The 16,775-nt window shown below is 50.5% G+C and overlaps 1 non-coding gene and 1 pseudogene across 1 annotated transcript; both read right to left on the bottom strand.

Moving 5' to 3' along the window:
- Positions 1-9,236: 9,236 nt before the first annotated feature.
- TRNAW-CCA (transfer RNA tryptophan (anticodon CCA)) lies at positions 9,237-9,308 on the bottom strand. The gene has a single exon. It is a non-coding gene; the product is annotated as a tRNA-Trp (tRNA).
- Positions 9,288-15,625, bottom strand: LOC133746883 (replication protein A 32 kDa subunit-like; annotated as a pseudogene).
- Positions 15,626-16,775: the final 1,150 nt, after the last annotated feature.

Raw genomic sequence — 16,775 nt, 5'->3', positions numbered from 1 at the left:
TTACAGAGAGGGAGAGAGAGAGAGTCTTCCATCTGCTGGTTCATTCCCCAATTGGCCATGACAGCTGGAGCTATGCTGATCTGAAGCCAGGAGCCAGGAGCCTCCTCTGGGTCTCCCACATGAGTGCAGAGGCCCAAAGACTTAGGCCATCCTCCACTGCTTTCCTAGGCCATAGCAGAGAGCTAGATTGGAAGTGGAGCAGACAGTTCTCGAACCTGCACCCATATAGGATGCTGGCACTTCAGGCCAGGGTGTTAACCCACTGCACCACAGCGCTGGCCCCAAAATATAATTTTTTTATTTGATAGGCAGAGTTAGACAGTGAGAGAGAGAGAGAGAGAGAGAGAGAAACAGAGAGAAAGGTCTTCCTTCCATTGGTTCACCCCCCCCCCCCCAAGTGGCTGTTACAGCCGGCACGTTGCAGCCGGCGTGCTGTGCCAATCCGAAACCAGGAGCCAGGTGCTTCCTCCTGGCCTCCCATGCAGGTGCAGGGCCCAAGCACTTGGGCCATCCTCCACTGCCTTCCCGGGCCAGAGCAAAGAACTGGACTGGAAGAGGAGCAGCCAGGACAGACTCCAGCGCCCCAACCGGGACTAGAACCCGGGGTGCCGGCGCCACAGGCGGAGGATTAATCTGGGCTAGGAAGTCAGTGGCTGCTGGACCAGGGAGGCTGACTGTGCAGGCCTCAGTTCTTCGCTGAGGGGCTCTGCCCAAGTGCCCGTGCCCTTAGGATGAAGGATTTGGGACTTTTAAGTCCAAGGGCAGCAGCGATAGAAAATGTACCTGCTCTGCAGGGAAGGGCCTACTCCTGCTCCCAGCCTCCCCGTGGGCCCCCAGCTGACTCGGTGGTGCCCGCCCTACCTAGGCAGTCTCCCCCACCCCGGGATCCCTGACCCACACGCCATTCTCCTCTGGAAGCATTCTCAGAGGCACACCCAAAGCATTTTTAAGATTTATTTATTTGAACCGCAGAGTTACACAGAGGAGAGAGGGAGAGGTCTTCTGTCCACCGGTTCACTCCCCAAATGGCCGCAATGGCCAGAGCTGGGCTGATTCGAAGCCGGGAGCCTCATCTGCACCAACCACCATGTGCAGTCTCTTTACTGAGACTTTCTTATTTATTTATTTATTTTAGATATTTATTTTTTATTTATTTGAAAGGCAGAATTCACACAGATCGACCACATTCTGCGCCGTAACACGCACTGCAACACATTCAAAGGCATAAACGCCACACCAGATGTGATCTCCGACCACAGTGGAATGGAATTCAGAATCAACCCCATGAAGATGACTTGGCGAATGCCAATGTAGGCGCTGCTGAATAACACACGGGTCAAAGGAGAAATCACGAGACACGTTTTTAAATATTTTGAACTACATAAATACATAAAAATTAAGATACACCTCATCAAAGCTTGTGGAATGTGTCAGAGTAATAGAGGAGAATTTGGGGCTTCAGTCACATTTTTCTTTTTAGATTTATTTATGTATTTGAATGGCAGAGTTACAGAGAGAGAGAAGGAGGGACAGAGAGCTTCCATCTGCTGGTTCACTCCTCAGATAGTGGCAAAATGCTCTGGGTTAAGGTGGGTTAAGTCAGCACCACATATCAGAGCACTGGATTGAGTCCCAGCTGCTCTGCTTCTGATCCAGCTCCCTGCCAATACCCCTGAAAGAGCAGCAGGAGATGGCCCAAGGACTTGGAAGCCTGTCACCCATGCAAGACACCCAGATGGAGTTCCACCTCCTGACTTCAGTCTGGATCACCCCAGCCATTGAGGTCAATTACGGGGTGAACTAGCAGAGACCTCTCTCTCTCCCACCATCATCTGCCTTTCAAATAATAAAAAAATTTTTTAAAAAAAGCAAAATTTGTAATATTGAATTGTTATACCCAGTTCAGTCATCCCCAAAGACCACCAAGGAGCCGATACCGCTGTAAAGCACATGAGAGTTTTATTGCAGGTCCGGCCTGGTCTCTCAATCAACACCGATGCAGCGGGTCTGAGTTGAGAGCCCCGACCCTTCAGTTAACAGGGTTTGTATAGGGTTTTCAGAGACATTCTATGCATCATGGTACCATTTAGCAAATCATCTCATCCCGCGGGACATTCAAAGGACATCTCCTAGAACTGATTAGCGCAGCCAGTGGCGGGAACGGACCTGCTAAAGGTGGTTGGATGGCTTTGGGGTTGATGCCTCTTGAATTGATTGGCCGAAGCACAGGGTCCGAGCTGCTGGGGTGTACGGGCCGAACTGCAGGGTCTCGGGTAGCTATCAACCACCTTATCTGCCCTGAGAAGACAGCAGGGACTCTAGGTATTTCTGTTATCTGTTAATTGGCTGTTGCTAGGAGAGTTTATTGCAAGGTGAGTCCATTTATTTACTTTTGGCTTAGGGTTCAGGGCCTGGTCAGGCCCGAGTTACAAGATGGAGGCCTAATTTAAAATAGTTACACCTTGATTCAGGCTCGGGTCTCACAGAACGTATATATTAGAGGGAGATCTAAAACCATTCATCAGAGCTGCCACCTTAACAAACCAGAAAAAGAAGAGCAAACTAAATCCAAAGCAAACCGAAGAAGCAAATGAAACTGGAAACGGAAAATCAACAAAACTGTCAGGGCTCAGAAAGTGATACCCCAAGGCCTGACACGGGCATGCTGAATGCCCTGACCTAAAGGAGGACCTCCCTCCCCCACCTTGTCCATCACTTACCCTCTCCCCCCAAAGTACAGGAGGGGGCTTCCTCTGAAGTTCCCCCACCTCCCCAAAGGTTGGACCCACCACAAGTCTGCTCACAGGCAAATTGAAATCACACCCAGAGGCGGGGCAAACTTCGTCCCACGCAGCATCTGTTCTTCAGGCCGATTCATCTCCCCTAAAAGTGCCTGTAGCCCCCTCCTCACTGTCTCCCGGAAGGAAAAGATACTTAAGCTTCAACCATCTGGTCCTCTGCATGTCTGCCCTTCCTGCGGCCCCGGGGGTCTTGCGTGTCTTCTCTCCTGTTAATCCATTGTCACTTTATTTTACAGACTCAGTCCAACTCAAAGGGGTAGAACCAGGTTCTGTCGCCTCTATAAAACCAAAGAGCTGGTTCTTTGTTAAGAGATGTTCCTTTGGCTTGGTTAGCACAGAATGGGAGCTGAATGGACTCAGAGCAGACAACCAAGTGTCTGATGGGTGTGCTTAGTGGAAGTCCACAGCCCCGTGCAGGAGGTCAGAGAAATGTTCTCTAATCCCCGCCCCCAGACTGGAACACTCCCCCCAGCCATCTAGATGGCAAAGCCTCCCTGCCCACTAGCACACTCCCAGATGTGTCACCTGGGACCGGGCACCTTACCTTGAACCTTGACTTCTCACCACCAAGTGATGACAATTCCCAGCTGCTCTGTATTAATAAGCTCATTGGGGGTACAAGAGGGAAACAGGTATATAGGGCCCGGCTCCGTGGCTCGCTTGGTTAGTCCCCCACCTGCGGCACTGGCATCCCATATGGGCACCAGGTTCTAGTCCCAGTTGCTCCTTTTCCAGTCCAGCTCTCTGCTGTGGCCCGGGAGGGCAGTGGAGGATGGCCCAGGTCCTTGGGCCCTGCACCCCATGGGAGACCAGAAGGAAGCACTTGGCTCCTGGCTTCAGATCAGTGCAGCGCACCGGCCGTGGCAGCCATCTGGGGGGTGAACCAACGGAAGGAAGACCTTTCTCTCTGTCTCTCTCTCTCTGTCTGCAACTCTACCTGTCAAATAAATAAATTTAAAAATCTTTAAAAAAGAAAACAGGTGTATAAAATTGCACTTCAGGGGCCAGCACTGTGGCATAGCATCTCATATGGGCGACAGTTCGAGTCCCAGCTGCTCCACTTCCGATCCAGCTCCCTGCTATGGCCTGGGACAGCAGTAGAAGATGGCCCAAGTCCTTGGGCTCCTGCACCCACGTGGGAGACCCAGAAGAATCTCCTGGATCCTGGCTTCAGATAGGCACAGCTCCAGCCATTGCGGCCATTTGGGGAGTGAACCAGCGGATGGAAGACCTCTCTCTCTTTCTCTCTCTCTGCCTCTTCTTCTCTCTGTGTGTAACTCTGACTTTCAAATGCATAAAAAATCTTTTTAAAAAATTGCACTGCAATCTCTATCAATTTATGCAAATATAGGGTGTTGTGTTGTTTTTTTTTTAATTTTATTTATTTATTTATTTGAGATGCAAAGTTGCAGACACAAAGAAGGAGAGACAGAGAAAGGTCTCCCATCTGCTGATTCACTCCCCAAATGGCTGCAATGGCCAGAGCTGGGCCAATCCAAAACCAGGAGCCAGGAGATTCTTCTGAGTCTCCCACATTGGTGCAGGGGTCCAACCACCATGGGCCATCCTCTGCTGCTTTCCCAGGAGCATTAGCAGGGAGCTGGATCAGAAGAGGAGCAGCTGGGACAGGAACCGGCACCTATAGGGGATGCCACAGGCGGCGGCTTTACCTGCTACGCCACAGCACTGGGCCCCATAAGCCGTTGCTGTTAACGCCATCATTAATCACCCCATTCTAAGGGGCCTTGGAGGTGGCCTAGATGCATCTGTGCATCCTTGGTGACCACAGCAAATCGTCCTAACATTTCCGTGATGGAGACCTTGCTATTTGCATTCGTTTTCTATTACCTCAAACATAATGTGAAACGAGACCGATGTGTCACACTTCCAGAGGTCAGGGATCCAAAATGGAGACAGGTGGACTACAGTCAAGGTGTCGGCAGGGCTAGCTACATCCCTTGCTGGAAGTTCTCCATCACAATTTATCTCACTGGCCTTCCTGGCTTCTAACGCACCCCCATCCCTAGGCTCGTGGCCCCTTCCTCCAACATCAAAGCTGGCAACACGGGTTGAGCCGTCTCAGCCTGTGGTCGCTACAACTCTCTCCTCCCTGGCCCCACCCATCCCCCTCTTCCCCCTGCTAAGGAGTTCAGCCACTACACGAAGCCCACCCAGATAACCTACTATCATTTCCGTCACCTGATGAGCACCCTTAATTCCATCTGCAGCCCAGATCCCCTTTGCTTGGCCATGTGACACTTCTCCCAGTTCTGGGGATTGTGACATGGACACGTCTGGAGGGCACTGCCCTGCGCTGCCCCCCCCCCACATCATTTCTGAGCGTCCCTGAAGGGCGGGCAGCTCGCTGGTCAGCTGAGTGCTATCTGCAGCCCTCCCCCAACAGCCTTAGCTCTGCCTGCAGGACCCACACCTAGGGAGGCTCTGCGGAGTGCCACGTGGTGGCTCCGGCTGAGGCACGTGTCCCGGAAGGCAATTCCTGTAGCGTCTCCTGGGGAGTCTGCTGTCAGCCAATGATTCTCCCCCTTCTGTTTAACTGAGGTCCCTGCATCCTGCAGAAGTTGAGGAAAGTTTATTTGAAAGTCCCCCCAAATTGTCTATTAAAGAAGAGCTTGTTCTTGTATTTTTTTAGAGGATAAATGACAGAGGATCCAATTATTATATATACATTTTATTGGATATATTCGAAAGAATGACATAACGGTATTATTTTAAAAATGTTGCTACTTGCAATTTACCAGCACTCGCAACAATTTTTAAGTTGCGGTGAAAAGGTTAGGTGCACTTTTAATACATGTGCAGAGGTTACAGAGTTTTCCAGAAATTCTTTCGGGGGCTACCGAAGCAAGAGCGGTCAGCAGCTCCCAGAGAAAGGCCGCGTGGGCAGTCGTCCCGTTTTGTCTAGGTTTGCCATTTGCGCCCTCTGCTGGTGCGCCGAGGGTGGCTGACCTGTTCTCTGCTCTCTTCTCCCCCAAAATCTAAAACCCAGACCCAGGCGATTCCCAACAAGGGCGAGGCCTGAGCCGTGGAAGCTGTTGAGGGTTCGAATTCATAGGGCGCAGAATCGCAGACCCGAGCGACTAGAAGCTGGACCAGAGTTGGGGAGTCGCTCAGCCTTGGAAATCTAAATAACTTCAGGGCAGTAGAAACGGCCACAGCTGCAGCGTCTGAGGCCGCGGCTGCTGCTGGACTTGTTCTGTGCTGGGCTTCCGGGGCTGGCGGCCTTGGGCAGGCACAGAGGCAGGGAGTGGCCCAGCCTCTGGGAGCGCCGCTGGGGCGTGACGGCCCAGGACGACAGCGCCTGGCCGTGAGACCCCACTGGCCACCTGCAGCTTGTCCCATGTGACTGTGACGCAGGGGTCCTGCAGGACACCAGGTCTCCGGAGATAGAGCCTGTGGGGGAGTGACCTGGCTGTGTTTCCAGCGCCAGGGACAACAGAGCCTGTAGGAAGGGTTGCCTAACTGGAGCCAGGAGCTTTACCAGTGTTGCTGTTTGGCACTCCCATGGCCTTCTCTCTTTCTTGGAAACGCTACTGGGAGTGGATTTGACCCGGACGGCGGGGAAACTAGAAGATGTGTTTGTTCAGAGTTCAGCTCCATTTCTGCTGGCTGTGAGCCCTTCTCTCCTGGGGAACGACTTTCCTGATTGAGGGTTTTGGATCAGGCAGGTGGAGTGAATTCTGGCCTGGATCCATGTTTCATAACATTAGACTCTATGAATAACAATGACTATATTTATTTTTTTAAAGGGAGACTCTGGGGTGGGTGTTTGGCACAGTAGTTAAGACACTGCTTGGGGGCTGGCTCTGTGGTGTAGCTGGTAGAGCCACTGTCCTCAGTGCCAGCATCCCATATGAGCACTGGTTTGAGTCCCGGCTCCTCCTCTTCTGAACCAGCTGCGCGCTAATGAGCCTGGAGAGAAGCAGCGAAGATGGCCCAAGTACCCAGGCCCCAGTACTCACGTGGGAGACCCAAAAGAAGCTCCTGGCTTCAGGTCAGCCCAGCTCCGGCCACTGTGGCCATTTGGGGAGTGGAAGATCTCTGTCTCTCTCTGTCTCTCTAACTCTGCCTCTCAAATAATCTTTTTCTTTTAAGATTTATTTTATTGGGGGCCGGCGCCATGGCTCACTTGGTTCATCCTCTGCCTGCGGCACCAGCATCCCATATGGGCGCTGGGTTCTAGTCCCGGTTGCTCCTCTTCCAGTCTAGCTCTCTGCTGTGGCCCAGGAAGGCAGTGGAGGATGGCCCAAGTGCTTGAGCCCTACACCCGCATGGGAGACCAGGGGATACTCCTGGCTTCAGATCGGTGTAGCTCTGGCCGTAGCGGCCATTTGGGGGGTGAACCAACAGAGGGAAGACCTTTCTCTTTGTCTCTCTTTCTCTCACTATCTAACTCTATCTGTCAAATAAAAAAAAAAAGATTTATTTTATTTATTTGAAAGACAGAGTTACAGAGAGAGGTAGAGACAGAGAGAGAGGTCTTCCATCTGCTGGTTCACTCCCCAGATGGCTGCAACGGCCGGAGCTGTGCCAGTCCAAAGCCAGGAGCCAGAAGCTTCTTCCGGGTCTCCCACGCGGGTGCCAGGGCCCAAGGACTTGGGCTATCCTTTACTGCTTTCCCAGGCCATAGCAGAGAGCTGGATCGGAAGTGGAGCAGCCAGGACTAGAACCAGCGCCCATATGGGATGCCAGCACTGCAGGCGGTGGCTTCAGGCCAGGGCTTTAACCCGCTGCGCCACAGCTCTGGCCCTATCAAATAAATAAATCTTAAAAAAAAAAAAAAAAAAAAAGATGCTGCTTGGTCTTTATGTCACACTGCCTTTCAAAAATAAATAAATAAATAAGGGGGGGGGGGTACCGGTATTGGCGCTGGTTCAAGTCTGAGCTGCTCCTTTTCCAATTCAGCTCCCTGCTTATTTGCCAAGGAAACCAGCAGATGATGGCCCAAGCCCTTGGGCCTCTACCATCCGTGAGGGAAACCCAGATGAAGCTCCTGGCTCCTGGCTTTGGCATGGCCCAGTCCCAGCTCTTGTGGCCTCTCTGTCACCTTTCAAATGAATACATACATCTTTAAAAAAAAAAAAAAAAAAAAAAAAAAAGACTGCTTGGGTCAGCCACATAGGAATGCCTAAACTACAGTCCTGGTCCTGCTCCCTCCAAATTCCAGCCCCCCTTTAAATGTGCACCCCCAGGAGGCAGCAGGTGGCTGCCAGGGAGACCAGGATGAAATTCCCAGCTCTCGACTTTAACCTGGCCCAGTCGCAGTCATTGTAGACATTTCGGAAGTCAACCAGAAGATGGAAGAGCCCTCTCAGCCTGTCTCTTTCAATAAATAAATAAATAAAATAAAATAAAATAAATAACAGAAGTAAAAGGGAAAAAAAAAAAAAAAAAAACAGAAAAAGGGAGAATGTGCCTCCATGACACCAAAAGTGGAAAATTCCACGCCTGACCGCACATGAGTCTCCCTCAAAATGCAAACTACAAACAGCATATTAAATCACCATAGGGCTGCGTTGTGGCGGAGCAAGTAGACCATTCCATGTGGGCACCGGTTCAAGTCCTGGCTGCTCCACTTCCAAGCCAGTTCCCTGCTGATGGCCTGGGAACAAAGCAGAAGATGGCCCAAGTGCTTGGGCCCCTGACACCCAAGTGGGAGACCTGAATGCAGCTCCAGGCTTCTGGCTTTGGCCTGACCCAGCACCGGCAGTGTTGCCAACTAGGGAGTGAACCAACATATGGAAGATCTCTCTCTAGATATAGAACTCTGACTTTCAAAATAAATATTTTTTTAAAAAAAAATATCAACTTCAGGCTATGTGGAAACAGCATATGAAACATAAATTTGGCATTTCAACTTGGGTCCTACTCCAGAGACGGCTCGTTATGTGCATGCAAAATTCCAAAAATCTGTAAAACTCTCTGTACCAAGGAGCTTGAATACGGGTGCTCTAGCAGTGTTAACATATTGGAGTGAGTAAGCATTCTCTGCAACTTGACTTTTTTCCATACATCCATCTACTGACGGACAAGTAGAGTGAAAAACCAAAAGTACTTATACATAGTAATGAAGTGAATATCCGACCTTCCAAGAGTGGGGTAGCAATCCAGGCGTGAGGGAAATGAACCCCCGAGAGACCAGGGGCCCCTTAAAGTGGACCAAGAAAAAATGGGAGACACCCCCCAACACCAGACACAGGAGACTTGGAAGGGGAAGAGGGCGTGGCCTTGAGGTCACTCTGCGGCTTAACAGGACCCCCTGGGGGTTAACAGAAAGAAACTTCTTCTGGAAAAAGGAGCACTATTTTCCCTGCCTCTCGCCACAGATCTCGGCTGTTAACGCCCAAATTTCTCATTAACGGACTTTGTTTGTATTCATTCCATTCCTCCGGAGTGGGCAAGGAAAAAAACCGACTTTGACCCCGACGTGACTTGAACACGCAACCTTCTGATCTGGAGTCAGACGCGCTACCATTGCGCCACGAGGTCACAGCAAGCGCAGGGCTCTGCGTCGTTAAAGGCCTCGCTTCGCCGCCGCCGCCCGCGGCCGAGAAGGTGCGAGCGGCCCGCGCGCTCCCTCCGGAGCTGTGGCGCAGGTTCCCGGGCGGAGCTGCGGAGGCTCAGCGGCTCGGCCGCGCACGAACGTCCGCCTCGGAGGCGGCCGAGGCGGGAGGAGCGGCGGCCGGGGCTCGGCTTCTTCCGCGGCTTGGGGGAGGCTGTGGGCTCGGGCGCGGGAGGACGAGGGGACCCCCGGAACAGGGGACCCCCGGAACGAAAAGACTCCGGGCTCTGGGGGACACGGAGCCCCTGAGCGCGGCGCAACATGGCGGCGGCCGCGGGTGCGGCGCGGCGGCGGCGGTGCCCGCGGGCGCTCGAAGGCGGGGTGTGGGCCGGGCGCCCCCCGCTCCGGTCCGCAAAGGCGGGAAGAAACTGCCAGGGAAAAAACTCCGTAAGCTTGAAGGGGCAACATTTTGTGTGTGTGTGTGTGTGTGTATATATATATATATATAAAATCTGAGGAAAATCAGTCGTCATATGGAAGAAAATGATAGTTGAAAAAAAATCCCCAGACAACCCCTGCTGCTGCTGTGCTGTGCTCTTACTCCCCGATTTTTACCGGGTCCATCCCAAGGAACTTAAAAAAAAAATCGTGCATAATTGGAATTAAAAAATAAGTTATTTTGGTGCAAAAAATAAAGTTCTGAAATCTATGCGTAGCCTTTTCGTCGTGTCTCCTCCCTTGTTACACTTCTCTTTTCATTCCGTTTTCCACGAACTTTTGACGTTCCCAAATACATGGCCCAGATACGTAGCTGGCAGATGGTTCACACACAGGCGTATCTTTGAAACCTGGGTCCAGCCCCAGAACACTGAACACCCCATTTGCAGTGACTTCAGGTTTCATTGTTAAGATGGGGTTATACGTACATAACAGTTGATTCATAACCACACTTGCACTGCCCCCATATATCAGTTCATATTTTTCCCCCAGCTTAATTATAAATGGTTCATTGTCTTACTTGTTGGAGTCTTAAGTGTCTGTTTTGTACAGCAATTTTTTGTTTGATTGAAAGAGAAAGCAAGAGTGCTTCGATCCGCTGATTCTCTTCCCCAAATGCTCACAACAGCTCTGGTTGGGCCAGGCTGAAGCCAGAAGCCAGGAACTCCATCCGGGTCTCCCACATGGGCGGTGGGGACCCAAGCACCTGGGAGATGGTGTGCTGCCTCGCAGGATGCATTAGCAGGGGCCTGGATAGGAACAGAGGAGGCAGGACTGGAACCAGGCACTCTGATACGCGATGCGGGAGTCCCAGGCGTGGCTGCACCTGCTGCACCACGGTGCCCACCCCTCTGTTTTGGACAGTACTTCTTTCTCCCTGTTAAATAAGAAAAATCAATCTACTACATGAGTAAATAAACTCTTAAGTAAAAAATAATAATAATAAAGCACTGTCCTTATTTAAGGGCAAGAACCAGTTTTTAAAATGTATTTTATTTGAAAGGCAGAGAGAGGGAGGAAGTGAGACAGAGTGAGCAGGCTCCCATCCCCAAATGCCCTCAAAGGCTGGAACTCAATTTGGGTTACCCATGTGGGGGCAGGAACCCGACTACTTGAGCCGTCACCTGCTGTCTCCCTGAGCGTACTAACAGGAAGCTGGAAGCTGCCGTAGGACCTGGACTGGAACCCAGACACTTGTACACATGAGATGCAGGCCTCCCAACTGAGGACTTAACCACTAGGCCAAATAGCCACCCCGGCAGGATTCATTTAAATTCAGTAAATACAGCACTCACGGGGCCTGATAACGTTTTAGAGAAGGAAAGATCGGGGATGGACCCTACATTTTGCAGAAGGAAAAGAGGCACTGTGCACGGCTGGTGCTCCCAGGAAAGCTTGCGAGACAGGCATTCGAGTGGGCGTGTGACACAGTGGTGACATCAGTGGAGTCTGAGAGTCTTGGTTACTGTACTGGAGTGCCTGGCTCAAGCCCTAGCTGCTTGGCATCTCATCCAGCTGCCTTCCTGTGTACAGTGTGGGAGACAGCAGATGACGACTCAAACACGTGGTCCCTGCCAGCCCCAAGAAGGACCCAGATGGAGCTCCAGGCTCCTGGCTTCCGCCTGGCCCAGCCCTGGCAGTTGCAGGCATTTGGGGAGGGAACCACTAGATGGGAGATTTCTCTCACCTTTTCAACTAAAATGAAATAAATTTAAAATTTTATTTATTTATTTATTATTTAAAAAGAGGCTGGCACCGTGGCTCACTTAGTTAATCCTCCACCTGCAGCGCTGGCATCCCATATGGGTGCTGGTTCTAGTCCTGGCTGCTCCTCTTCCAGTCCAGCTCTCTGCTGTGTCCTGGGAGTGCAGTGGAGGATGGCCCAAGTGCTTGGGCCCATGCACCCGCATGGGAGACCAGGAGGAAGCACCTGGCTTCTGGCTTTGGATCGGCGCAGTGTGCGGGCCATAGAGGCCATCTGGGGAGTGAACCAACAGAAGGAAGACCTTTCTCTCTGTCTCTCTCTCACTGTCTATAACTCTACCTGGCAAATTAAAAATAAATAAATAAAGGAAAAAAAATTAAAAATAAACAAACAATAGCAGGCATTTGGGACTAACGGTGACTGTCAGAGAGCAGGGTTAGAAGGCTCTGTCTCAGTGCTCAGGAAGTGGAGAGTCAGCCTGGCTCACAGTGTGGCACTGAGTCCACGGCCAAGGCCAGAGACAATCAGGCACCGCCTCATGGTTTCTGATGGCGCAGGGTACACTGGGCCACAGGGAACGGCCATCCGCCTGGTCACTCCCAGACTTGCTTCCCTGTGAAGCCCTCCAGCACTGCCACTCAGTGAAGCCACTGTGAGGAAGGGCCAGGGGCCCAGAACTCTCTGGAAGGAAGGCTCCACACGCAAGGAAATCCCAGTGACACTCAGGAGTGTGAAACCCCACTCGGATTTGTGGATAGACCTTGGGGTCCTGGCCCCTCTTATCCTGGGATATAGAACCAAAAACTGTTGTGTTATATGATGGGGTATATCACTGAAGTGCAGTGTGAAACTATCAAGTGAAGGGCTTAGGGCAGGTGTTCAGCCTCGTGGCTAAGATACCATTAAGAAGCCTGCATCCCACGTCAGAGTACTGGGGTGGCTTCCTAGCTCTGGCTCCTGACTCCAGCTTCCTGTTAGTCCCTGAGATGCAGTGGTGATGGCTTGAGTCAAAACTTGGGGTTCTATCAGTTTGCACCCACACAGACACACAAAGTGTAAAAATACTGTTTCAGTACTAGTTATAGCATCACTTCACATTGGACAACACATTAAGAACAGATCCAACATGAGACATAAGTACACAGTGACTCCTGTTGTTGATTTAACAATTTGACACTCTTGTTTATGGCGTCAGTAATCTCCCTAGGCTCTAGTCATGAGTTGCCAAGGCTATGGAAGCCTTTAGGGTTCGCCGGCTTTGATCTTATTCCGACAGGGTCATAGTCAAAGTGGAAGTTCTCTCTTCCCTTCAGAGAAAGGTACCTCCTTCTTTGATGGCAAACTGATGAAATCTTTACTTAGTATATACTGAATCGATCTTCTGTATATAAAGATAATTGAAAATGAAAAAAAAAAAAGCCTGGTGTTAAATTGGAAATTGCATACAAAATTAATCAATTTTTAAAATAATATCATGTAGGATCTCTGTCTTTAATATGCTGTACACTGTTATTTAATGCTATAACTAGTACTCCAACAGTATTTTTTCACTTTATGTTGGCATGTGGGGGCAAACTGTTGAAATCTTTACTTAATATATACTAAACTGATCTTCTGTATATAAAGAGAATTTAAAATGAATCTTGATGTGAATGGAAGGGGAGAGGGATCGGGAAAGGGGAGGGTTGCGGGTGGGAGGGAAGTTATGGGGGGGGGGGAAGCCATTGTAATCCATAAGCTGTACTTTGGAAATTTATATTCATTAAATAAAAGTAAAAAAAATAAAAATAAAAATAAAAACTTGGGGTTCTAGTCCCGGTCGGGGCACCGGATTCTGTCCTGGTTGCCCCTCTTCCAGGCCAGCTCTCTGCTGTGGCCAGGGAGTGCAGTGGAGGATGGCCCAAGTGCTTGGGCCCTGCACCCCATGGGAGACCAGGAGAAGCACCTGGCTCCTGGCTTCGGATCAGTGCGGTGCGCTGGCCGCAGCACGCCCGCCGCGGTGGCCATTGGAGGGTGAACCAACGGCAAAGGAAGACCTTTCTCTCTGTCTCTCTCTCTCACTGGCCACTCTGCCTGTCAAAAAAAAAATTAATTAATTAATTAATTAAAAACTTGGATTAGGTTCTCAACTCCCGGCTTTGACCTGGCCCAGCCCTGGCCGTTGCAGACATCTGTGCAGTAAACCAGAGCATGAGAGTTCTGTTTGTCTCTCCTTTCTTCCCCCTGCCCACACCCACCTCCCTGTGTGTGTGTGTGTGTCTGCATCTCAAATACTCAAAAAAAATTAATGAAAGGATTAAATGGCAGCATTATGGTACAGCGGGTGAGGCCTCTTCAACACCAGCATCCCATACCAAGTACTGGTTCGAATCTTGGTTATTCTGCTTCCATTCCAGCTCCCTGCTAATGTGCCTGGGAGGCAGCAGAAGATGGCTCAAGGGCTTTGGCCCTTGCCACACATGTGGGAGACCAGGATGAACCTCCTGGCTCCTGGCTTTGGCCTGGCCCAGGCCTGAGTATTGCAGCCTTTTGTGGAGTAAACCAGCAGATCTCTCTCTCTCTCTCTCTCACTCTCTCTCTCTCTCTCTGCCTTTCAAATACATAAATCTTTTTGTTTACATCAAAGGATTAGAGCAAGTGGCTTCGGCTGATGTGGCTAAGGGTCCATTTAACAGCTAGAATCCTGCTTACCAGGGCAAGGAGGGAGGCAGGGGTGCAGCTGTGCGGCACTTAAGTCAAATCCTGTCTGTCTGTCTGTCTGTCTGTGTGTCTCTTTCTTAATGTCCTGCAATAGTAGAACTGTTTTATTAAACATACGAATGTACCTGTTTTGTACAAAGTGCAGTAACCTTTCTTCCTCTCTTTACCCCTTGAGGTTACCACTCCGGCATCCCATGTTCACATGAGCCCACTTTGGGCAGCAGGCAAAGGAGGTGAAGGGAAGTGCGCTTCTGAAGGGAACGCTGCACAACCCAGGGGGAAACCAAACCTGCCAGAGGTCGGCAGGGTTCTCGGCAGGTGCTGGGACTCGGGCCCTAGCCCTGCTCATCCATCTCGCAGCAGGAAGCACATCAGGAACAGAAAGTTCTGCGCATCGTTGAAGCGACACTCTTCCAATGCTACCTATGCTGATGCTGTAATGAGCTTATCTGTAATTCTTCAAGAAATTCCATCCTAATTTATATCCCTGTCAATTGCACGTCTCCTTTTGAGCATCAAAAACAAAAATACAAAAAAATAAAAAAAAGCAGTAAGTTGCAAAAGGATGTCGCCTGCGACTTTTTATAGAAGAAACCTACTTGCTAGAAGTCACCTGACCATACACGTGCCCAGCCGGAGACAACAGCACAGTAAAAATAGACCCAGTTGGAAAGCATCTCCGTTTCCCAATCAGACCCAGCTCGTCTGCATCTGTGGACTGAACGTGCTCCTCACCCGCAGTGGAATAGATGGGCCGCTGGTTGCTAAGAAAAAGTCACAGCTTGCCTGCTTGAGGCCACAGTCATGTGCTGGAGCTGGAAGTTTAATCCTTCAGGTCTTAATCCCATTTGGCAGGAAGACAGGGGCCACAGTGAGGCCATTTGCTGGCATGAAGCTGTCCCCACCGAAGTTGCCCGCCTGACTCGTTCCTGGTTTGCTGAAACGTGCCCTCCCGGCGGAGGGCTGCTGGACTTCCATTGACCACATCCAGAAAGCGAGCAGTGAGCTCACTGGTGTCCCGTGGGGCATGGCTTTAGAGGCTGCCGGGTTCTTTGTTCTGAAAAGCTCTCGGGGCGGGGCCCGCCACTTCCACGTGTTTCTGGAGGAACCACAGTGTTTTCACTGCTGGCATCATCTGTGTCAACCCCCTGGGGAACAGCCAAGGGTGCAGCTGTCATGTCTTCTGTTCTGTAAACAATGTTGACTAGAACATTCTCTGCCTGTCTGGTGAGCCCCACGATGGGGACCTGGGAGAGCTCAACATTGCCGACTTTGAACACCTCATCAACCAGAGTGGCAGAAAGCGGCTGAGCTATACAGGGTGCAATGTGCCCGGCTCGGGCTCAGTTTCTTTTCAGCCTGAGAAGGTGTGGGCAACCGGAAGCTGCCCAAGGACTGCATGGAGCCCCTGACTCCCCCTAGCGGGAGTCAAGTCCAGGATTGCACATCTTGGTCACTATTCCTTTGGGGAAGTCTCAGAAGGCTCTGGGCTGGTGAGATCCCAGGACACACCTCAGAACCATTTGTTTAAAATTCTGATACAATGCTTTCATCACCAGGGATGTCAGCACTCATTTTTAAATTGCATCATTTTTCCTTTATCTTCACTGATTTGGAGGCCTCTTGAATTCCACACTGGGAGGGTATCTCCTACCAGCCCTGCTACTCACTGTACCCAGAAACTGGAGAAGAATTTCTCCTTATTTTAAAACTTGTATATGTAAACTGCAAACTTTGAAAGGCAGAGCAACAGAGAGAGAGAGAGAATCTTCCATCCTCTGGTTCACTCCCCAGATGGCAGCAGCATAACTTACTGCCCCACAGTATTGGCCCCTCAACCTTATTTTTTTAATTCTCTAGTATACAGAAATTTCAAGATTAAGAACAGCCAACATCCAATTAACAACTATAAGAAGGAGTGACAGGTACCAACTTTGGTAAGGGTGTGGGAAAATGCAAGACTGGGAAACAATGTAAATTGATACCTTGTAGTATGACAAAACTTTCTTTTTTTAAAAGATTTGCCTATGTTTTTGAAAGTCAGAGTTACACAGATAGAAGGAGAGGCAGAGAGAGAGAGAGAGAGAGAGAGAGAGGTCTTCCATCAGCTGGTTCACTCCCCACATGGCCACAACGGCCAATCCAAAGCCAAGAGCCAGGAGTTTCTTCCAGGTCTCCCACGCAGGTGCAGGGGCCCAAGGACTTGGGCCATCTTCCACTGCTTTCCCAGGCCACAGCAGAGAGCTGGATGGGAAGTGGAGCAGCCGGGACTCGAACCGGTGCCCATATAGGATGCCAGCACTGCAGGCGGCACCACAGTGCTGGGCCCTGACAAAACGTTTTAAAGTGCCTCTGTCCAAGCATTGCCTCTTCTAGAGAATATGTACAAAGGAAACAGTTAAAGGTGAACGCAAAAATGTACCCTCCAAAACTTCATCAAAATTGCTTCTTGTAACAATGAAACATTGGAGCCATCTTGACTACTGCAATGCACACGTCCACTCTAGCTTCCCTAGGGAGTAAGGCAGGGAAGCAGATCTTGGTGAGCCCT

The sequence above is a fragment of the Lepus europaeus genome, chromosome 18, assembly GCF_033115175.1.
Source record: "Lepus europaeus isolate LE1 chromosome 18, mLepTim1.pri, whole genome shotgun sequence".
Taxonomy (NCBI): domain Eukaryota; kingdom Metazoa; phylum Chordata; class Mammalia; order Lagomorpha; family Leporidae; genus Lepus; species Lepus europaeus.
Note: the sequence above shows the minus strand (reverse complement) of the source record. Positions and strands in the feature narration are given on the sequence as shown.